This window comes from Xenopus laevis, chromosome 8S (genome assembly GCF_017654675.1).
Source record: "Xenopus laevis strain J_2021 chromosome 8S, Xenopus_laevis_v10.1, whole genome shotgun sequence".
NCBI classification, from domain to species: Eukaryota; Metazoa; Chordata; class Amphibia; order Anura; family Pipidae; genus Xenopus; species Xenopus laevis.
The window spans coordinates 52,696,356-52,721,887 of NC_054386.1; the positions used below are offsets into that span (position 1 = coordinate 52,696,356).

Here is a 25,532-nt window from a genome sequence, read left to right on the forward strand (position 1 = left end):
TTCCTTGTTGCTCTTTTCTGCTACTTTGTCCTCACCTTTTTTTTTTACAACCGCAACCATTTATTGCCCAGAACTGTGTCTGTCTCTGTGTTTGTGTGTGTGTATATATATATATATATATATATATATATATATATATATATATATATATATATAATATATAAAATAGATATAGGGATATATAGGATCAGTCTCTTTTTTTTTTTTAATTCCATCTCAGCTCTCTTATCTTGATACGCTTCCATGCTTTCATTCTCCATGAGTTTCCTTTTATAAAAAATGTATTTGGTGGCACAAACTGATGTTCGGCTGAGTCCACAGCCTTTCTCAAATCAAAAAACATCAAACAAACATCCACTCAAATACTATTACACTAAGTGGAGTTGATCATAGATGATTTAGACAGCCCTGTATTTTAATAATTAATAATAAGTAAAGGCAGAGCAGGGGTTGAAGGCAATATATTGAGCAGTGAATTTCGATCAGGTGTCCGTGGTAGTGGAGGACATGGATTAGGGTCCGACATTGACATTTATATGGCACATTATTGTGATATACTAGTTGTGCATTAAGGGGTGGTGCAGGAGATTAAAGGAATGTGCACAGCGAGCAATGGAGAGCGGGTATTATTCTCCGGTACCAGAATAAATCTTTTGGCTGTAATTGGGTATTGTAATATGATGGTTCATTGCATTTCTTGATAAAAATACAGTATTGGGCATGTTAGATCTGAGAGTGTGCATTAATGGGGTGTCTATCCCCACTTTTTAATTGTGGGTATTTATTTTATTTGTTTATTTATATATTTCCTTTCATATTCTTCTATTTCGTATTTTTCTTTTTTTCTTGGGTCCACCAGGGAGCAGTCCGACTGGTAATTAGGTAACATGTTACAAGTATTAAGATACTGTTATTTAAATGTTGTTGCTTTTTACAGGTTTGTAATACCTATATTTAAATAGACATTTAAACTCTGAACCGGAAGTTTTATATAGAATTTAATAAACGTTATTCACGTATTAGATAAGTTGTGACACCCGTCACTTTGGGCTCGCGCCACACATGGGGGTTATTTATCAAAGTCCGAATTTATCTCTATTTTCTGCTACAAACTCCGATCAAATCCGCTTGGGTTTTTAACGCTTATTTATTATTACATTTTCCCATAAATTTGCTTTGCGGGAAAAAAATCAGATTTTCAAAAATTTTTCTGACTTTTTCATCCGATTTACACTTTTTACGAGAAAACTCAGAAAACTTCGGAAACCCAGAGCACATCAAAAAATCATTGGGATTTGTCCCATTGGCTTATATGCAACCTCAACAGGTCAGAGATGCCGGATTTTCAGATTCAGACTTTTCCATCCTCTGGGTTTAATAAATTCCAAAAAATTCGTGATTTTTTAAAAGTCAGATTTTATAAGTAAAAATCACAAATTTTTTGTGATTTTTGCATTCGGAGTTTAGTAAATAACCCCCTTAGTATTTGTGGATGAGTGGATGTTTGTTAGATGTTTTTCACTTGGACACAGCCGAAACAGTTTGTGCCACCAAATACATATTTTTCTACAGTTTAAGACCAGTGAGTGTGACTACATCTCTCTACACATCGTATATATATATATATATATATGAATCTTTCTGTCATTTGGATTTTCATACCTTAAGTCTACTAGAAAATCATTTCAGTATTAAATAAACCCAATAGGCTGGTTTGCTTCCAATATGGATTAATTATATATTAGTTTGGATCAAGTACAAGGAAATCATTTTTAAATTGATTATTTGGATAAAATGGAGTCTATTGCAAAATGCCTTCCATCATTTGGATCTTTCTGGATAATGGTTTTCCAGATAACAGATCCCATACCTGTATCTAATTTCTATATTACAGGTATGTATACATTTGGTTGGTGTCAGAAACAATCACTTTCATTTATTTTCCCCCAATCAGCCTGTTCATGAAACCATCTACTGACTGCTGTTCTTCACATAGAGCCATTGTAATCGAACACAGAACTCAAAGAGAGTTTTCACGTAGAAATGGCAAAATAAGTTCTCTCTCTCTCTTTCTTTCTACTACTAATAGTTACTTTATTGACCAGTGTGTTTGCTTTTCCAACTGTCTTACATTTATTTACATTTTGTTGCAATTACTCCTAAATTACTCCTGAATAACCACTATTCCAGCATCAATAGACAACTGCAGATTTGACCAATGACATATACTAGTATGGGATCTGTTATCCTAGCTTTGCAGTTACAAGCTGTAACCTTACAGAAAATTAGGGCAGATTTTACACTTTAAAGGTGAAACTCATCTTTAAATAATTGTTTATATGTTATAGATGGGCCTATGCCAGGCAACTTTTTTGTTGGTTTCATGGTTTCCAGTTATTCTGACTCTATCTAATTTGCCAGTTATTCTGCCTTTTTTTAAATTTGCACCTTAGTGGAGAAACTAGGGGACCGCAGGCCCCAGGTGACTCCAGGTCTCAGTGCAGCTGTACCCCCTGCTCCCCAAGTAGTTAGGCATCCCAGGTGAACTACGTGCGCATACGTACAGGCACACAGCCATACGCTTTGTGAAACACACTCAGTACTTGCTCAGCTGGATGAGGGGTAGGCAACAGGCAAGGTACCTCCCTGGCGCCCCCCAAGTTTTGCTTCCTAGGCACATTCCTCTTCAGTATACCCCTAGTACCGGCTTTGGTTACACCACTGCCGCAGATCAAAATGCTGGTTGTGAATTTTACCCAATTTTCCCAGATCAGTGTGCAAACAGACATATCATGTGTTGAATATTATCTATTATTATCATAGATCTGGGTCATTGTGAGCCAAGCAGAGGCAAAGAACAACAAAAGAAAAGATAATCCACTACAATTTTCAATTACTTTATAGTTAGCTTTAAACATAATAGTTTCTGAAAGCAATAACTTCTGTTGGGATGTTTTGTTCTAAAAGTGACATTGAAGTCTGAATCAACAGAAGAGCTTGCATTGCTGAATATACAGAGATCCAATGTTCAGCTTTTGAAAAAACAGGAAATTGTGATGACACCTTAGTTGAATAGTTTATGGGGTTAAAAAGAGTTGAGTTTGTCAAGTACAGCCTTTATATAGTTGTAAGGGCGAGAGACCTGCCCAGAAGGCCAGCTGCCAATTAAGCCTTCCAGATGAAAACATCCCTTTAAATCCATCAGGGAAGAGCCATCAAACATGCCAAGCTTCTCTTTATCACTTCATTCCTTCCCTGTTAAGCTAGCTATGCATGGGCTAACACTGGCTGCCAGCCTGGCCACTATTGATTGTGCCAAGTCTATTAAAGGGGTTGTTCATCTATGTGTTAACTTTAATTATGATGTAGAGGGTGGTATTCTGAGACAATCTTCAATTGGTTTTTGCTTTTTAGTCAGCAGCTCTCCAGTTTGCATTTTCAGCAATCTGGTTGCTAACGTCAAAATTACCCTAGCAACAATGCAATGATGTGAATAAGAGACTGGAATATGAATAGGAGAGGCCAGGATAGAAATATGAGCAATAAAAAGTAGCAACAACAATACATTTGTAGCCACGATAATTGATCCTATGCCATCTCTTGTGCAGAAGTGCTGTGTGATTATCAGAGAACAAATGTGTACAGCTGTGGGGCCCATGCATCATGGTAGGCATTACATTAAAGGCATTTTCCTCTCAATGGCATTTAGCAGCTGGTCACAGAAGAGACACTGTGAGCTATTGCATTCTCATATTCCACTAAGGAAAATTCCTGACAACATACATAGTTCAATAGTGTGTCTCAAGCACTCATTTAACCCACCAAGTGCCAAGGCCTTGAAAAAAAAACAGATAAAACAGTCAATTAGGAGGATACAAAAGAGTAAACAGTTATTTCCAAAGCCAATTTTTAAATGATTTAAAAGGTAATAGATCACATCCGGATATAAAAAGTAAAAGATAACATTCAGATATCAAATGCAAATATATATATATATATATATATATATATATATATATATATATATATATATATATATATGTATATATATATAAATAAAGCTAAAATGTTATTGTAAGGACAGCCTAATAGGTACAAAGATTTGATCTCCTACTTTCTAACCCAATGATATAATTACCCCATAACTGTTTTATGTCATTAATTGCTTTCTATAACAGTACATTACTTCAAAGGCTTTCTTTAGCCATACTGCTGGAAAGCTGGACAGAATAGAGTGGATTCGACCAGACTGTTCAATCACTAAGCCTCCGTCCAATGAAGCAAATATCAAACAGATACGCCCATTTCAAGACATTTCTCTTCTTTTAAACACAATTTATCACAGCTCAAATGGCAAGTGATAGAAGTGATTTGTAAACCACAAAGAGGGGGCAATATGCTTAAATTACTACTTCAAGAAGAAGCAAAGTGGATTAAAAAATTGAACAGTTTACATCCAGAAGGTTTAAATCAGGGGTGTCCAAACTACGGCCCGCGGGCCAAATGCGGCCCGATATCCATTTTTAATTGGCCCGCAGCGTGCAGAAATCCCTCCCCCCTCTCAGCATCCATAAAAAAAAAGTTTCCTACCACGGCGTCATTGAGGGGCGGAACCTACAGTGCTTCACAGAAGCTACAGAAGCTTGTCCTAAACTCCGCCCTCCCCTCCCCGTGACTGGAGTTTAGTGTAGTGCGGGGAGGGAGGGGGAGCCAGTAAACAAACTGAAAGCATGGCTCCAACTGCTGCCTAACCTGGCCTGGAGTTCCTGCTTGTTCTCATGAACTGTGAGTAAAACTGTTCGGTGCTTGGCTTGGGGGAGGGGTGGATTTAGTGAGGCTGCAGTCGGGCAAGGGAGTCAGTTACAGATCGAGTGTGTGAGTTACTGTGTGTGTGTCTGTCTGTATGTGTGCCACTGTGTGTGTGTGTGTGTATATCTGTCTGTATGTGTTTCACTGTGTGTGTGTGTGTGTGTGTGTGTGTGTCACTGTATGTTTGTGTGCCTCACTGTATGTGTGTGTGTCTGTCTGTATGTGTCACTGTGTGTGTGTGTATGTCATTGTGTGTGTGTCTGTATGTGTGTGTCTGTGTGTGTTACTATATGTATGTGTTTCACTGTGTGTGTGTGTGTCACTGTGTGTGTGTGTGTGTCACTGTGTGTGTGTGTGTCACTGTGTGTGTGTCACTGTATGTGTGTGTGTGTCTGTCTGTATGTGTGTGTGTGTCTGTGTGTGTTACTATATGTATGTGTTTCACTGTGTGTGTGTGTGTCACTGTGTGTGTGTGTGTGTGTGTGTGTCACTGTATGTGTGTGTGTCTGTCTGTATGTGTCACTGTGTGTGTGTGTGTATGTGTATCTGTCTGTATGTGTGTGTGTGTCTGTGTGTGTTACTATATGTATGTGTTTCACTGTGTGTGTGTCACTGTATGTGTGTGTGTGTGTGTGTATCTGTATGTGTGTCACTGTGTGTGTGTGTATCTGTGTGTGTGTTTGTATGTGTGTGTTACTTATTTAAAATTTGTAAAATGAACATGGTAATCAGGGGGTGTGGCCACAAAATGGGCGTGTCCACAGTGAGTGGCCCGGCTGTTTGTATATTTTACCGCATATGGCCCTTGGTGAAAAAAGTTTGGACACCCCTGGTTTAAATGAACACTGGAGTATTAGCAGCTTCTTGTGAAATTTACACTATTTATACCTTGTAACATATTCAGTTATCCTTTTGATACATTTTTTGATCTTTTCCCTTCCAGATAAAATGGATACTTATTGACTAATATTATGAATGTGAAATTCTCTACTTAAGGGTAAGAATGTTTCTATTACAGATATTGAGATATCGTTTGATGTCCTATGATTAAATGTAGCTCGCTCAGGGTAGGCTACCCAGGTAATTGTTTTTAAGCGTTTTAAAGTAATTTTTATTATGTCATATTTACAGATTCACTGTCCACGTTATGGATTTGGAAATGCACAGTTATGTTTCGTGCTGTGATTAATATGAAACTTGTCTACACATTATGGGACTTTGTAAATTGTCTGTATAACTTTTTTCGAATGGGGTCAGGCTGACCCCATAATAACAGCAATAACCTGCATCCGATTACTACTAATGATGGGTGTGGTTTAAACTATATAGGGTTGTGTGGTGCCTTTTTGTATTACACTTGACAAAGAGCCTAGCTCGAAACATGTTGTGTCGAATAAAGCACTGATTTTGCAGCAACCCACTGCTTTGGACTGAAATTCATCGCTTTCTTGTTCTATTTGCTGGAAAGCTGATCTAACATGCATTTAGGGCTCACTTTTTTTCTGTCCCAAAATACTTCTTCTGCACAGAAACAGTAATATATCCATTTTAGTTGCCCATTTGCAAAGATCTCCAATGTGACTAATGAATGCAGCCTGAAGGGATCCTCAAATTCTACTATCAAGGAAACAAAATGACCATTTCTAAACTAATTTGTTTCATAATGTAATGCTCACTTAGCACATATTAAGGCTGAACTGACGTGACAAGTTTCTAACACGAGAATTGGCCTAATAGTAATATGTCATAGCAGGGACTTTACAGGCCTAAATATGTTCTCCCATACTCAGCCCAACAACAACACATAGGAAACCTGAAGTTAATAGCAGGAGAGAAGGAGTTACATCTCTGCAATCTTCCTGCCCCTAGTCATAAAGCTCATTTATTTAACTATTATTATCCTTTATTAATAAAGCACTGACACATTCACACAGTACTTAATAGAGATTGTTGGGGACGGGATAATTTACAAACCCCAAGAGTACAAGTGCAAGAGCCCCTGATGCAGACTGCGCCTGTGAATAACACACAAGGTAGTGGGTAGGTAGGGAGAGGAGACACTTATGTGTCTCTACCTGCCTGCCGCTTAATACAGTAAGTACAGGTCACTGCGCTTTGAAATGGAGAGCAGAATCCTATGGCTATTTGCAAACTGTGCCACGCAGTACACAAGGTGCAACAAAAAGGCAGATTGCAGAGTTTTGCACTTTGCATATTGTGTGGTGCACTAAAATTAAGATCTCATATTTCATTCACATTAGTCACTATTCCAGTAGAGCTTACACCTTAAGGTACAACTTAAATAAAATATGATTTCCAGCAAAAAAAGTCTGCTTTGTTTTTTAATTATAGGTATTGTATCTTGGAATGCTTGGAACCTGGGGTTTTCCAGTTAATGGATCTTTCCATAATTATGTTACCAATTGTGTTACCTTAAGATCTACCGTAGATCATTGAAACGTGAAATACAACCAATAGGATTGTTTAGCCACCAATAAGGATTCCTGCAATTTAGTTCCCATCAAGTACAAGGTCCAGAGAAAAATAAAATCATTTTAAAAAATGTGAACTATTTGCTTATAATGAGCTCTATGGGAGATGGTCTATATGGCTGCTTTCTGAGGTTCTGACACAGGGAAGGTTGTTTGGTACCTTTAGCAAATGTGATCTTATTATTACTACAGAATTTCATCATGACAGGGATAAAAGTAGCACTTTCTGCTAATAAAACGCAAGGGTATTGTAGGGACCCTACAATACCCTTGGTGGATACAGGGTCTCCTAGAGTTTCCAAGGACAGAGCTCTTGGATTGGTGCAACATGGCTGATCCCAAAATCAGCCACAAGGTGTCGCTGTGCCCTATAAAAGGAGATTGCCATGTGCTCGGAGCCATTACTGCTGGAGGATTCCTACTTTCACTTTCATGTAGGAGGTGGACAGAACTCATGCAAAGATGTAAGGGGTTAAAAGGGAGTTCGATAGTTCGATGCAGGGTACTCCAAAAGGAAAGCTCAACCATGCCGGTTTGGAGTTTTGCTGTACATCTTTTGTGCTCACGCTATGGATAGTGCTGGGAGCTGTACCTCTGCTTTGGATTTAGCAAGTGTGCTCGTGCTATAGACAGTGCTGGGAGCTATGAATGGAGGATCAAGCAAGCTGCATGTGCTTCATGGAATGGATTCATCGCTGTGGATGCCTGCTCCAGCTCTGGATGAGCCTACCCATCTGTGTGAATCCCCAGGTTAAGGTGTGCCCTGGGGAGGGTAGAAAAAGAGATGATCCAGGATGGGTTCTGTTTATGACACAGGCTGTTGTTGATGCCTGCCATGAGGGAGCCAGTACCTAACCAGAGGGAAAGGTATTTTGGGCTGCTATTGCTACTTGGAACCTATTGTGCTCTTTGGGGGAAAGGGACTGAGACTCTTTGTCTGCCAAAGGAGTTGCAGGACTTTGCCTGGCATGGTGGGGCCAGGAAATGGACTGCCATAGGTTCCCATGGGAGTGGGTTATAGTTGATGTTATGTAAATGTGTTTTACTTTCCCTTTAAATTACACTTTCCTTATATAAAGTTATGTTTTTTATATGTTAAAGTGTGTGTTTCATGTTATGCCCAATGGGACTATCCTCAGGTGTATTCCGGGATCCCATTAGGTAGAGGCACTGCCAGAGAGAAGAATTCCCAGTACCCTTTCACCTAGCAAAGGGGACTCAGGACCTAAGTCATGTAAATATTGTGATGTACCACTTTGGCACCAGGGGATTGGCCAAAAATGGGTTACAGTATATCCCTGCTTGCACCTGCCTTCAAATGCCAGTGAAATCCTTTTTTTTTTTTTTTTTTTAAAAAAAAGCAGCACTTCCCATGTGACACCATTTATGGTTTTGCTCTTTTCTGAAAGAAGACTCATTGCTACTCTCTTTCCCACTAATTCACATTTTGTCATATATAGTAGTTGGCATGTGTTTGAATCCTTGGTTTGATCCTTTTTCCCAACTGGTCTGATAATTGACTGTATTTACATAGCTAGAGGATTTGCAATGGATTATTTAATAGGTCAAATAGGTCAGTGGTGCCATGGTGGGTCTAAAAATTTTGGATAGGGAATGAAAAAAGGAAACACAAGTTTGGGCACTTAATGTTTAAATATTCAAATGATCTATATGAGTAGGATTTCCTGTAAGATGGCATAACTTGAAGTGTAAACAAAACTTTCCTTCTCTGTACATTTGCATGTGACTAGGAGGTGTCATGGAGTTTGTATCTACCGAGGAAGACTCCAGAATGCAATAGCAGCAGCACTCATACAGGCCATAAGTAAATACAGGTATAGGATCCATTATCCGGAAAGCCATTATCCAGAAAGCACGGATTATGAAAAGACTATCTCCCATATATGTAATTTTATCTAAATAATACAATTTCTTTAAAATGATTTCTTTTTTATCTGTAATATTAACACAGTACCTTGTACTTGATCCCAACTAAGATATAATTAATCTTTATTGGAAGCAAAACCAGCCTATTAGGTTTATTTCATGTTTACATGATTTTCTAGTAGATTTAAGGTATGGACATCCAGATTACATAAAGATTTATTATCCATAAAACCCCAGGTCCCAAGCATAATGGATAACAGGTCCCATACCTATATTGCTATAGCAACAGTATTGCCGTCAATAGGAAAATTAAGTGGTACAGCTATTACTTTTACTTTACTTTTACTATTATATTACTTATTACTACACAATTAAGCAACATTACGTATTACTACTCAATTAAGCAACATGCCTCCATATGCATCCCTTTAAAGAGTATATTTTGGAAGGGTGTCAAATGATGATGGAAGTGTCAGAGGGGACTTTCTTACACATATATAATATTTGAAGTCTGCATACTGCAGGCATACACAGCCAGACAAATAACAGTATTCAGGGCAGCAGGGGCAAACCAGAGGCTGCTGCTGCCTGAGGCAACAACCCCTAAAAATGAGTGTTAGAGCGGGTCAAAGGGAGGCAGCATTGCTAGTTCAGTGAGCGCAATAGAGCTGAATTTCTTTGTAAAAACCAGGAAATTTGTCTCTTAAAGTTACTGGTAACTGGCTGTTCGCTGCTGCCTGAATTACGAAGGGGGTGCTCCTGCCATGAGGCAAGATGAGAACCTTTCCTCAGGCAGTGAGCCGCCAATTACAAGGGGTGGCAAAAAGCTTCCTCTTGTAACTTTAACATATGAATATCCTGGTTAAACCAGGAAATTAGGCTCTGCTAGTGCAGAGAGCTCTATTACGCTCACTGCACTAGCAATTAGGGATGCACCGAATCCACTATTTTGGATTTGGCCGAACCCCCGAATCCTTTGCGGAAGATTCAGCCGAATACCGAACCGAATCCGAATCCTAATTTGCATATGCAAATTAGGGGTGGGAAGGGGAAAACATTTTTTACTTCCTGGTTTTGTGACAAAAAGTCACGCAATTTCCCTCCCGCCCTAATTTGCATATGCAAATTAGGATTCCAAATCCTGCTGAAAAAGGCCGAATCACGAACCGAATCCTGGATTCCGTGCATCCCTACTAGCAATGCTGCCCCCCCCTTTGACCCGCTCCAATGCTGCCTCAAACGGCAGCAGCCCCTGGATCACCCCTGACAGTATTCTTTATACAGTATGTAGGGTGGTGATAGACAACTATGTTCATACCTGTCAACTGATCAAATAGTGTGCAAACCTTCATGTTTAGGATATAGTAGGACTTCGGGGTATCAGCCACTGCTGGGGCACTGCCTTCAGGTCTGTTATTTTGCTATAACTGCTCCTTGTGTCTAGTCGAGACTAGAAAAATAAGCATTCTCTGTAGTAAGTGAAGATCTTGCAAAAATATGGCGTTATGTGATATTAGAGATGCAAACTCAGATGCTGGGGTGGAGGATGGACATTTATAAGGGCTGGCTGAAATACTGACTAATGCATATTCTTAATACATCATATACTGTACAGTGTCTGACGCAAATAAGTCATCTTCCTAAGGTTTTTTTTTAGGAAGGGGGACCTTAAGACCATTTTTACTGTAGAATCCAGACACTTTTAGTTATATTCCTGAGCTTCTTAGAATCTAAAATAATAAACTAATTGGCTCACATCATCATATTCACCATCTCATTCTAATGTCTATTGAAAATATTTAGATAAATAAAAAGGTTCTGCATCCTCATACTATAAACACTGAATGATTTTTTGGAGAGATGGCGGTACTTAGTTATATATGTTGTGGACCATGAACCAAAATGGTGGACAGACACAGCCAGCTGTCCAATATTTTGACTACTTTGACTGTTTTGACAACTTTTGATAGGAGTTATAGTGATCAAGATTTCATCAATGTGATGATGATTAACAATTTATAGCAGCTAAGGTGATGAAGGTATGGAATCCTGAGGAGAAAACATCATTATCTAAAGGCAACTCTTTCCATGCCACATTGTCTGAGCATTAATGAAGCATGGAACGGTAAGTTTTTCACACTACTTAGCACCATTATTTTTTTTTGTTTTGTTTTTCTTTTAAATAAGAGGAATTGAACAGGTTAGTGCATTGCCCATCATCTTATGTGCTTCTGGTTGTAACCAGGACACCTGTCTCAATAAAAAAAAAAGAATGATCTAACTTCAGATATATAAAAAATTGACCAAGAGGAGGGGATCTGACTTCCGTCAGTATTTAATTTTGTATAGGAGAAAAGAAGAAAAGTATCCCCGTCTTCTTAATCAGAAAAGTTACAAAAGAATATATATTATCACTGTGTGATCTGTTTTCAGTTAAACCATTAAAAATCTTGAAAAAAGTTGATAGCCAGCAACAAAAAACAACTATTAATCTGTCACGTGATCCAATATCTATGAATTCCCTCTTTTTATTTCATTAATTGATCCCACAAAGTGCTAGTGCTTAACCTCAATAAGTTAACATTAAATAGAGTAAAACTAAAACACAATTAATTTTCCTTTTAATTATTGTGTATATTAGGTAAATTCTAACTCATGAATAATTCATTTAACATTAATTGATAATTTACTAACAACCCACTAAAACACCAATAAGGATGGTAAAGTGCCACCAAATGTGATCAATTCACATATAAATTACTTAAAGTGCAATTATGAACATCTCTGATTCCAAGAAAAGGTAGGAAAAGGAAATTGGTAGAATGGTGGAGAAGTCCCGTATTGTCTAGCTGATTGTTTTACTAACTGCGGGACCCCACAAAGGAGGAGAAGTCAGTGCTTCTGGAACTGTGGTCTCAATTCTATTATAAGAATTGTTAGTAGTAATATTAGTTTTTACAACAACCAGTTAGGAGTTTGTTGTACAAATTAATATTACTACTAACAATTCTTATACTGCATAATCAACGGGTATATAAAAAGAATTTCCTTTAATAACGGAGAGTTAATTCGTTCAAATTAAGATTACGGTCATTTTACATTTTTAACATTTGTAATGCAATTAATAAAGATATATTTTAACAGTTCAGTCTAATTAATTCCCACTAATAACAATATTCCCTAGAAGTCAGACTAAGTTTTTCTATAATGATTATAGCAAGGCTGTCACTGAACGCATCATTACACACAAGACGTCATTGCGATATGCGTAATGACGCCGGCGTATTTTGGCAGCGTCATTGCGCTGAACGTAAGCACGCGGAAAGACGCGGGCGCAAATGGCAGCGTCATTACGCTGAGCATAAGCATGCATAAAGACGCCGGCGTAACGACGCCGGTGCATGTTTGAAAGATTATAAATATTTGGCGTCCGTGGCAGCACACACAGCCTTGAAAAAGCAATTTTGCGAAACGCGCGTTGGCTTGCCATTCTTACTGGTTTATACCAATTTTAGATAAAAACTTGGGGGGTTCTTTTTACAAAAACGTTTTTTTATAGTGATCTGGGCACTTCTCTCTGCTCAGATTATAGGAGATTCCTCATCTGTATTCTTGTTTACTGTTTTCACTATAAGTGCTCTGGAATTTGTGTGTTTTTTAGACAAGTAGTAAATTGTAAAGAACTGGTACTTATTCCTCCGTGATTTGATTTAAGTATCGCCGCACCTTGCTTCCATCCAAAGCCAGTAATAGTGGTTCAAAAGTAATAGGTGTCGATACAAAACAGCGCAGAGGTTCTGCTGCAAAAGTGCCTTTATTAAAAGTGTCAGCTAGACAATACGGGACTTCACCATTCTACCAATTTCCTTTTCCTATTTTTTCTTGGAATCAGAGATGTTCATTATTGCACTTTAAGTAATTTATATGTGAATTGATCACATTTGGTGGCACTTTACCATCTTATTGGTGTTTTAGTGGGTTGTTAGTAAATTATCAATTAATGTTAAATGAATTATTCATGAGTTAGAATTTACCTAATATACACAATAATTAAAAGGAAAATTAATTGTGTTTTAGTTTTACTCTATTTAATGTTAACTTATTGAGGTTAAGCACTAGCACTTTGTGGGATCAATTAATGAAATAAAAAGAGGGAATTCATAGATATTGGATCACGTGACAGATTAATAGTTGTTATTTGTTGCTGGCTATCAACTTTTTTCAAGATTTTTAATGGTTTAACTGAAAACAGATCACACAGTGATAATATATATTCTTTTGTAACTTTTCTGATTAAGAAGACGGGGATACTTTTCTTCTTTTCTCCTATACAGGACACCTGTCTATGATTTCATTTGATAAGGCCATAATCCATCAATGCTGTCTATCTTTTACTTGAATGTGAAAGGCCTGAGCTTGGCAGTACGTTTCTGGCCCAAGATAACCTAATGATGCCCTAGCATTTTAGAGTCTCTTCCATGGTTATTTCACCATAATATATGGTGGTTAATACAAACCAAACTTTGTGCTCAGACTTTTTAACGGGGAGAGACATTGAGACAGAATTTTAGCCCTCAATTTTTTTTTTCTGTCATTTTATTTTATGGTGCCCAAAAAGTGGCTGCAAGTGCTTGTATAAAAACTGAACAAGAAGTTCAGTAGCAAGTTCTGATGCAGGAGCCAATGTTCAGGTATCTAAAGGTCATTTTTCTCTTTATACCCTTTTAGTTTTGTTGCCAGAATCAAGAAGTGCAAAAACTAACTGAGACTCTGTTAAACTCCAAAGAATCCCCAGTGTTGTAGTGTGGTATCCTAAATCTCAAGGCAATAATTACTGTATATGCTCACTATATATTCCTAAATTGTTTCACATTTGCTGCAGAATATTATATTTGTGCACTATACTCTTTAATCCATCTCTCTAAAATGTGCCAAGATAGTGGATTATGAGGCTTCAATGCATATATATATACTACTATGTGAAAGGGTTAACTTCTATCCTTGAAACTTCTGTCCTTGCTCAAACTTCTTTGTGCAAAACATGCTTATATGGCAAGTACTCCCCAGCTGGCCTGAGCAGCCCCAATGCCCTTGGGCGAATATGTTTCTTTTCTCTTCTTATCTCTTCTTATCACACCCCAGTCTCACAACTTCTACATTGTTTCTTTCTGCAGACACACACAACTCATTTTCCCTTAGGCTAAGGCATACCTTTGTAACACGTCATATTGGCTATATAAGCAACTGCTGTAACCCTAATAAATCGGAACTTGCTTTGTAACACACGAGCCTACTGTGTCGTTCTTTGCAAGACCCCTGCGCAGTGTATCTGGAGGGTGTAATCAGATGGGGTGGGTGTTCCGGTGTTCCCCCCCGAAACGTTGATGTTTGGTGGCTGAATAAAAGGGGATATTCCCCGACTGCATTAATCAGTGTGTGTGCGGATTCGTTTCTTATACACATTAATCACACAGGAACCACAAACCTTGCAGATTGCTCATAACGGAAGGGTCATTGTTAGCAAGTGCTAATTGCATTCTGTTTCTCAGGGCAATCTTAGTTTCAGGTGAATTATAGTTTCTGCCAGTGAGACACCACTTTTCCAGTTGAATCAGTGGCGGAACTACCGGGGGAGCAGGGGGTGCGAGCGGGCCCCCCGGCAGCGCGCCGTATGGAGGTGGGCGGGGCCCGGCTGCGCATCACGCACCAGGGCCCGCCCCCCTCTAGAAACGCTGCTGAGTTGAATAGTAGAAATAGTTTAATCAGACTGGTATGTTCACTCTGAGTATCTTTATGGCATTGTGGGGAAACTAGGGACCATTAGTCTCTAATATATCAATGGGTCTTGCCAGCATGTTCAAACAAAAACATCAACTAGCTCCATTAGGATGATAATTATCCACTTTAAATGAACATGTGCAGATCTGTACCCCCTGCTCAGATGAACCCTATAATGACTCCCTACCATAGGGATGATGGGACTTACAGCTCCCTGTTGATGGTATTTTTAGTAGTACCATTTTGACCTCGTGTAAGACAAAACTCAGTAAAGGAAAACCTTTAGTAATAGTCAGGCAATTTATTCATACATAATACAACATAACAGTTTTGTCTGGGTAAGCTGTTGGAGTAACACACAGAATGTCACCCAAGGACTTACCAAAGACCCACCTCTTGGTCCAGGCGTTATATAGCTTTCAGAAGGCATTTACAGTAATTGTGACAAAAGGGTTCACGGAAATACCATACATAGTCTGACTCCTCCTTGTACAATTAATTTCTAAATGATTTACTTAGTCTTACATGTTATCAAAAGAATGTTGTAACATACTGTGCCTAGCTCCAACGGTCCACAACCTCGCAATCAGCTATTGGCTAACCAAGGCCATTGTGGTATTTCCAGTAATTTGAGCAGCACTTCTGCAAAAAGGGGCCCCACCAGACAGGCTGGCGTTATGTTGACACTCTGGAATTTAAGTAACAGAGTGATGATCTTTTGTTTGTATGGCCTAGTATAAGCTATATGAGTGACCATTGTCCACAGTAGACCATTAGCCCTTATAGTCCATCCTGCCTTGGGCCCTTTAGCGTTATGGCGTCATAGAGGGCGGGGGTGACAAATATCAACCCTCTGACACTAGCCATTCGTCCGCTTAGGATTTAGATCGTTCCAGATATATATTATATAAACATTTCTCTCTTGAAACATTTAAAGATGTTTCACATTAGTATATTACAGGCACAGTAAGAGTGCTGAGAGGACCCCCAGTACCAAGGGAGGTCTATTATAATTGGGACAGTGGTGTGCGCTACTGTGAGTTACAGTTCAGCGTCATGTCAGCACCAGTACAGAAGTGCAGCTGAAAAGCTGTAATGAGTGAAAACAAAGAAAACAGGAAGCTAGAGGGCTAGAGGTATTTCCTGTTTTTGAGGAACTAACTTGACTAGGGACCGCTGGAACCGCACAATGAAGCAAGAGCTGTCTGAATATAACATGTAGCCTAAGATTTAAGCAAATATATGATTATAGTGAACTTGGGTTTCAAAATAAAGCAAAATAAAGAATTACAGAGAGATAATAAAAGGAAATCATTGCATAGAGATAATGAGACATAGTAATAATCATCCTGAGTAAGATAATACTGATATTGTAAAATAATACTGATTTCAGTACTATTGAAAAGTAAAAAATTATTCTTTCTTTCTTTCAAACCTCCCCACATACGGCTGAGAAAAGCTTTATCTTATAGATGTAAATCAAATGAGAGCAGAAGTTGGGGGGAGGTACTTATATCACAAATTCTAACAGAGAAATATAGACCAAGTATTAATGCTAGGATGACATGGATAGACTTAATGAAACTTCCAATGGAGTTGTTTAACCAGCTATAAAATTTTACCTAATCATTTGGAATAACTGAATTGTTCTATAAAAAGATTACACTTATTGTTGCAGCTCTAAAACTTTGACTATATGACATTCAACAAACATTTCAGAAACAATATGAGTACAACCTTCTTTTTCCTATCAAAACACATGCTAATCTAAAATCATACTATTTTGGTCAGCTACTCTATTTATTTGAACAACCTCTATGTTTATAGTTACATAGTTAAATTGGGTTGAAAAAAAGACAAAGTCCATCAAGTTCAACCCCTCCAAATGAAAACCAAACATCCATACATACACCCCTCTCTACTTTCACACAAATTCTATATACCCATATCTATACTAACTATAGATCTTAGTTTATGACGGTGATAAGATTTATATTTTTTTTATAGATTTAACATTATGGGCGGGACTAGTCTTGGAATCTAGACTCTACTCAATACTAATATTAGCACATGACAGAGTTCTATTATTATGGGGTCTATCATTTTTTTTTCTCTCTTTTTTTCTACATCAGTGCTGTTTACACACAACCGGCTACATATAGAGCTGAGGACCTGGGGCAATAATACAATAATAAGTAATTACAGGAAACTTCCCTTCTAAAACATTTTTAAACAGATACAATTTTACCTTTGTTGTTTTCATAACTAATCTAAAACTAAACATATAGAGAAAATGTTACATTATCACATCCCATTGTTCTTATAAATTGTACACAATTTAACTTTATCACATTCAATACTGTATGAATTGAAAACTTAAAATTAACCCGTTTCAATATCAGTCCATCAGTTCATTATAGGGGAAAGTCCAATCAGAGAGACATCACGGCTGTGGATAAGCATATGAAGAAATATTCAACAGTCACTTGTATTCAGTCAATGCAGCAGTCTCTATACAGTTTTTTTTTTTTTTTTTAAGAGTTCATAATCAGTCCATAGTTTCGATATTAGGATAGGCAAAAATGTAAAGGCATCACAGATATGAATGGCAAACTTTGAAATGGCTCTTTGTATGCATGCAGAGTTTCTTTCAATGAGTGGTGGGATCAATGATAGTTGTTCTATTTGGAATGGATTGGAATAATCTCAACAGCTACTGATGGAATTTTGCTCAGATCACCAACCTGGAAACAAAGAGACAATGTGACAATATCTGGTGTTCTGATAATACTGACTAATCTAGTGTACTAGCTAAAGAACTCTAATGAAACCACTGTATGAACTGTCAGTAATGAGAAGTGGTTGTACATTTATGATATGAGTGAAGGACGTTCGTTTTCTTGTGGTTAATTCAAATGGAGAAAGTCCACAACACCTGATAGGATTGTTGCGGAGAATTGACAGGACAGCTGGGAGTAAATCCAACCAAATGCTGCCAGTAATTGTGTTGTTGGAAGTGGGATGGTACAAAGACACAACTCCACTTAATATCAGTGTCATTTGCAAATTTGTAACAGAATTGAAAATGTAATTGTGTAAACTATCAAATACAACCTGTACTGTTTCCTTCTTATAACAAAATAATATTGATTAATCATAACCAGGAAAAACATTTAACAAGTTCTCTCTTGTACCTTTATATATATTTATATATATATTCTTATATTTTTAGCCTAAATGAGAATGACATAGACCCATTTTAGTAGCATCATTTATTTCTACAAATTTGGTAGTGAAATTACTGGTTATCAGACAAAATCAACAATAAATCGAAGTCACTTCTGCATTTTCTTACACTTGCAGACTTGTGATGCAAGATACACAAGTGCAAAGATTACGGGAGAATTTTTTCTTTTTTTTTTTTTTTTAGCAGCGGCACAAGCACATAAGCTGCATTTTTATGAACTGAAGCTTATTTAATTAGAAAAAATAGTAACAACAACATAACCCACAATATAATACTCCCCTCTTGTTGTACTGCAAATGCAGTACAATAATATGAAATAATAGATTCACATCTGTCTAGAGAATAATGAAAATAATTTAACCTGTACCAATGAGTGAATCGGGTATAGAATCAAACTGCGTCAAGTTTACCTTCATGTTGGTGAAAAAGATCCAGATGCAGGAGATACAGAAAAAAAAAATACAGATGAGTATGAAATGGTAAAGTTAAAAATATGCTGTGGTTAAAAGTTCCTGAGCCAGCGGGCTGACAAAAGAGGAAGTTACAAAACAGTGAGAGAAGTTGAGCATCTGAAATATCGTGCAACGGAGGATTCTGGGAAATGTAGTTTTTATGACAGTACCAGCAAATAGAATCCTACTTGTTATTGTTTGGACTATGAATTAGATTTCCTCTAAAGGGTGCTGGAAGTCTAATGCACCATTAAGTACTTCAGTGTGAAACAACTGATCCTGATTTATTTGGTCGTCAGGACGTTTGTCTTCAGAATATTCAGGGGTAGTACTACTGTTAATAAGCTTAAAACATTCTGGACCATTAGCTCAATAAGAATCTTCATTACTGGGGCTGCACCGTCTGTGGAACCAAAAGTTCTAAGATTGTGTAACCCGGTGTCACTCTAAGGTTGCCAATAGGCACATTTAAATGGCATTTAATTGCTCCTTAGTATCCATATAAAGGACTGGATCTAAGTTTGCTGAGCAAGGAGCAGAGAATAGGTGTAATGTCTCAGCTGAAGTATATGTGAGAAATATCATTTTCCATTGGTTGGCATAAGCCCGCTAGATCTAATAGCATGCAATTTGTATAGTAAAATATTTACTCTTACACGTATCCTTTATCTGTCACAGTAGAATTTCAAGTTGTGAGGGAAGAATACTATCGCCTTCTGGCCAGGAAAACGCAGTCTTGTCCCCTCCACTGTGACACTTAATAAAGGCTTTGAAACTTAAAATGTTTTGGGCACTCAACTAGCATATCTAGGAGGATTGTTAGATATTCTAAACTGATGGAACATGTTTTTTTTCTTTTCTTCAGATCACAAATCAAACATAATACCCTTAGAAAACAGTTATCAATCTGACACATAAAGATAAAAAAGAGAAGTAAGGTTAGTTTGAGACAAAAAACTATAACAGAGAACATTTAAAGAGACAACACTAATATTTCTGTTAACACAAGAAAGACAAGTGGAGTGAATTAACCTTATTCACGAGTAACCCATTCACAAACAGAAATACACAAGAGAACTAATGTTACTACGAGAATAATAACAAAGAAGACAATGTAAGGATAAGATACGAATAGTGACATGATAGTCTAAGACAAAATGACAATATTTTAGTGACAGACACATAGAACAAATATTATATTACAAGAGGTACCTATGAAAACATATAAACATTAAAGAGAACCAAAAACAGTAAGGTAAACATATTCATTACAGACACATCAAAGTCATATAACCGTCAAGTCAAGTCAAGTCCTTTTCTTTCTAACATACACACAAGTATTACATTCAAAATATGCTCTAACAGACCTGTAGGATGCAAAAAAGCTTAGCAGCGAGCTATTAACATTGGTTTATAAAACAAACAGGGCAAACAAACAGACATATAAACTGGAGTCACCTGCAGGAAAAAATGATGTTATACTTTTCTCTGTAATTTAGAACAGGCTTACAATTGAGTGGAAAGGGAGAAAATAGGTTTGAAGTTGCAGATGGACAACACCTAGATGTTTGTATGGCTCTCATTTTTCATCTGACAATTCAAACGGACAGGAAAGTGATTCACACTTCACACTCTACAGAATTTCCTTCAGAAAATCTAGTTTTCCGTATTTCTGGCCTGCTAGGTCGCCCCATAAACAGGAACCGCAGAAAAACTCCTAAACAGCAAGCAGACTCTGAGATAGAGCCACAAATTCTCTCATGTACACCATCACACAGATGACAGTTACACTAAAGTTATTCACGCACTCGGCTAGGCAAACATTCAACATTCATGGATCCTTTTGCATTCATCAAACAACATACAGTACACGTGTAATTTCTATTTCAAGATGTTTTAGACTACACTTCATGATAAGGAATAAGAGACGTACAAAATACAAAAACAGGAAGGAAACTACGGATTCCTATCATGAATGGCAGATAATTTCAGCTGATTAACACAACAATTAACAAAACAATAGGCAAAAAGAAGAAGTTAGAAAAAACATATATGCCCCACCCAGGGGCACTTACGCGCGTGAATCAACCATCCGGGAGTAAAGCTCCAAGGAAAACCGTCCGGGAGAAGAAATATCCACGGGTACACTACAGACATCCGGGAGCAAAGCTCCTCGGGTACACTCCAGTAGCACACAGCCTGGAGCCCTCCATTGCCTGAAAAAAATTACTGGAAAAAACTGGATCACAGTCGGCGGGTCACCATATGATGGTATTTTTAGTAGTACCATTTTGACCTCGTGTAAGACAAAACTCAGTAAAGGAAAACCTTTAGTAATAGTCAGGCAATTTATTCATACATAATACAACATAACAGTTTTGTCTGGGTAAACTGTTGGATTAACACACAGAATGTCACCCAAGGATTTACCAAAGACCCACCTCTTGGTCCAGGCGTTATATAGCTTTCAGAAGGCATTTACAGTAATTGTGACAAAAGGGTTCACGGAAATACCATACATAGTCTGACTCCTCCTTGTACAATTAATGTCTAAATGATTTACTTAGTCTTACATGTTATCAAAAGAATGTTGTAACATACTGTGCCTAGCTCCAACGGTCCACAACCTCGCAATCAGCTATTGGCTAACCAAGGCCATTGTGGTATTTCCAGTAATTTGAGCAGCACTTCTGCAAAAAGGGGCCCCACCAGACAGGCTGGCGTTATGCTGACACTCTGGAATTTAAGTAACAGAGTGATGATCTTTTGTTTGTATGGCCTAGTATAAGCTATAAGAGTGACCATTGTCCACAGTAGACCATTAGCCCTTATAGTCCATCCTGCCTTGGGCCCTATAGCGTTATGGCGTCATAGAGGGCGGGGGTGACAAATATCAACCCTCTGACACTAGCCATTCGTCCGTCTTAGGATTTAGACCGTTCCAGATATATATTATATAAACACTGTGCAGATATTTTGCTGGTAAACTCGAGGTGGGGTTTCATTGGCATCTCTACCACACAGCCAGGAATTGGATTGAACATGGTCCCTATAAAAAACAAGGAAATGGATTTGTTTTATACTTGCTCGTGTGGCAAATTGCTAAATCAAAGTATAAGGATAAGAGAGAGAGCCTTTTAGGTTGTGGCAAAAAGCTCTGCGTTGGGTACACAGAACTGATCAAGCAATTGAACACACTCAGCAGAATGTAGGACAGTCTGGTTCATGTATAGATGCCTGGAGACTTGTTATGGATGTGGAAATGTCACAGGGAATCCCTGTGCCATTTAAGTTAGTCAATATAACTGCTTTCCTGGCTTAGAGATTTAAGTTTTTTTAGGGAGGGGACTACAAAGGAGTTCTGCTAACCGAATGTGTTCATGCAACGCAACCATAACCCAGGTCATACCATGGATAAGTGCAAATGTGGAACAGCTGTCTGAGAATGTTTCAATGATACCTGCGTGTCCTCCATAAATAAATGCTATATAAATAATATTACTATAGTAGTGCACATATACCAATGTTTTGTGCAAATACAGCCAAAGTAATTACTTTGGTAAAGAAGCAATGCCTGATTTTGCAACATACTGATGAGGATTTGCAAAATGATTGCAGAGGATACTGGCAGTTGTAGTTCAGCTTTGGTGGTGGACAGGTTAAGAGTTTGAAATAAACTGGAGGGAAACATACAAAATAAATGAAACTAGGTCACACTAGTGTAATAAGATTAATTGTATTTCTGCAAATATCTTTAGTAGAGTGAACCCTAAAACAGGACCAAGACAACTTTTTTTTTTAAAAAAAAACTTGTTTTTATTTAGTATTGTAAAATAATAATATTTCTGTTTTAAATGCCATTGTTGAAGTATTGTTTTCCTAGCTGCTGCTGCTAGTCTTCCAATCAAGTTTTTTTTCTGCTTTTGTTAGTTGTGTATTTGATGTAGTGTTGCTAAATAAAGCCCATTCTAATTGTTTTTGTAAAGGTTTTCCGGTTACCTGTGTCCCATACAAAACCCCCTCCTGCCAAAAAGTTTGGAGTGAGGTGCAAGGCCGTAGATTATGAACTAGGTTAGCTTTAGGGGAGCGGAGGAGAGATTTCCCATTGTATGTTGTCTAATCGGAGTAAGGTGGAGAATTTTGAGAAACATTTCTTGATATCTGCTTGCTGGGAGTAGTTTCATAGTATTTGTGTGTTGCTTTAGGATGTCTGATATTGTGGTATTTGGAATCTCAGTTGTCCATGTGAAGGTCAATCTTTTTTCATTTTCTGTTTCAATTAATGTTCTAATAGTTTGATATATTTGTGAGGTTGTTTGTTTTATATTTTTGTTTTTCCAGATTGTGTTAAGTGAATTGTTTTTGTCCCTATCTGTTAGTTGTTTTATTGCATGAGTTGCAAAATGAATAATTTATAGTCTTAAAAAAATGGATGGTGTTGTAAATGGGACTTTTTCTGACAGTTGTGTTTGAGATAAAATTTGAGAAACTATCATCTATTATGTCGTAAAGGTTTTGTAAACCATTTTTCCTCCATTGAGAAAGAATGGGATTTTGTATGCCTGTTGGGAAGTTATTATTTTCTATCCAGGATAAATATGGGGATGTGTGTAAGGATATGTTATGTTTCTTTCTGACTGTTTGCCATGCTTCGAATGTGTTGAAAAATATAGGATTATATTGTAGGAATGCGAGATAAATGGAATATTATGGAATATTATGTATTGGAGTATGAAGCAAATAGTTGAGGGAATAATTATCAGTGATCTAATAATGTCGTTGCATATAAATTCCTATTAAGGAACAAGTCCCCTGCATATCGGAGGAGTGATGCTTCATTATATTCTGTGATGTTGGGAAGGTTGGTTTCTTCTAGGTTTTTGGGTTGTTGTAATTTTGAAAAGGCTTATTCTAGGGTGCTTTCTTTTCCAAATAAATGTTCTGAATAAATAGTTTAGTCTTTTTTGATCTGTAGGTTTAATATAATAGGGTAGCATCTGTAGTGGTTATAAAAGTTTAGGAAACAGAATCATTTTTATAAAATGTATTCTACCCAGTTAGATTAAAATGTATCAATTGTTGTGTTGTATTGTATCTATTGTTTTCCTTATGTTTAATGCATATATATATTTGTAGTGTGAAAGTATCTTGATTCCTAGGTATTTTGTTTTGTTTTTTTGAAGGGGAAATGTGGGAGCCAGTCTGTTAGTTCAGAGTGGTGTAATTGTAGTGCCTCTGATTTATCTAGATTAATTTGAAAGCCTGCTATTCTGCAAAATCTTTGAATGATTTGTAAAATTATAAGAACATCTGTTTTTGGTTGACCAAGGAAGAGTAATATGTCATAGTAGAAAGCTGTTACTTTTAGAATTGTTTGACCTATTTGTATGCCATATAGTTGTGTGTTTTTAATATACGTCTTAGCAGTGGCTACATTAAATAAGAGAGGTGATAGTGGGCATCCTTGGCGTTTACCTCTACTAATGGTGAATCTGTCAGAGTTGGTGTTATTGACTGTTAAGAATGTCGCTGGTGGGGAGTAAAAGGTTTTGTATAAATTGAATATGTGGATACGAAAGTGTTGAAATTTGAGTAAGTGGTGTAAATGTGTATGTGATATCCTATTGAAGGCTTTGTCCACATCTGTCCGTGACCGCTTTGTTTATTCACATTCCATGTTTTCTTTTCTCTAGGTTACTGTAATAAACTGCTGTTATTATTTTCTGAAGAGCTTGAACTGGGTGACGGTGTTTGAGGAATCCCACTGGATGTTCGGTAAGTATTGTAGGTGATATATGTAGTCTGTCATTATTTTAGTTTTAGTATTTTCAGATCTTGATTCAAGAGTGATATTGGCCTAATTTGCATTTGGTGGGTCTCTGCCTTCTTTAGGAAGTAGTATTATTCTGGCTACATTTGCTTCATGCCATAGTGGTTTACCTCGCAGGGTGTCATTGTATAAGGTGGCTAGACTTGGTGTTATATCAAGTGAAAATTTTTGTAAAACTCTGCTGAGAGGCCATCTGGCCCTGATGATTTCCCATTTTTTAGGTATGCAAATGTGTGTAATATTTCTTTTTCTGTTACAGGTGCATCTAGAATGTCATGTTCTTGGGCCATTAATTTTTGGAGGAATTTTTGCTTCCTGTAGGAATTGAAGGCCGTCTTGTGGGTCATCTTCTGATGCTTCATAGAACTTTCGAAAAAGTTCAGTCAATATGTTTCTAAAATGTTGTGGATCATGTGTCCATCCGTCTTTTGTTTTAATCTTATGTATGTAAGTGTTGCATGTTTGTCTTTTAGCTAACTGTGCCAATAATTTCCCTGATTTGTTACCGTATCTGTAAAATTTGTTTGTTGTATTACTCATTGCCATATGTACTTTTTCTGTTAATAAAGTGTCAAAGAGTATCTTTGCTCCTTTATATTTATTTTTATCTTCTTGCCTGTATGTTTTTTTTAAAAGCTGTTTAATATTGTGTTAGCTGTTTTTGTAGAAGGTTATATTTTTCATTATAGCTCTTTTTCTGTTTAATTACATATGAGGTAATCTGTCCTCGTAATACTGACTTTGCCGCAGCACATAGTATCTGTGCATTGTCCCAATGGTTAATATTGTCATCCAGATAATTTGCCCAATTTGATTTTAAATATGTTTGGAAGTCTTCATTGGTGCACAGATATGCCGGAAAACTCCAGTTATGGGAATGTGATTGAGGCATCGTCAATCTTCAATTGATTACAGACCATTAACGTCTGAGATAATCTCAATGACAACCGGGAAATTACCTGTGCAGGTTGGGACTTTACATAAGGAGAAATTATCGTTCCTGATTATTACCTGCCCCTCCGTTCCTGTGGTGTTGG

At 37.3% G+C, this 25,532-nt stretch overlaps 1 long non-coding RNA gene across 1 annotated transcript; it reads left to right on the forward strand.

The window, feature by feature from the left end:
* Positions 1-4,497: 4,497 nt before the first annotated feature.
* On the forward strand, positions 4,498-25,096 carry LOC108700651. Its single transcript, XR_005963831.1, has 4 exons — positions 4,498-4,785; positions 5,753-5,806; positions 24,359-24,440; positions 24,755-25,096. It is a non-coding gene; the product is annotated as an uncharacterized LOC108700651 (long non-coding RNA).
* The last annotated feature ends 436 nt before the right edge of the window (positions 25,097-25,532 follow it).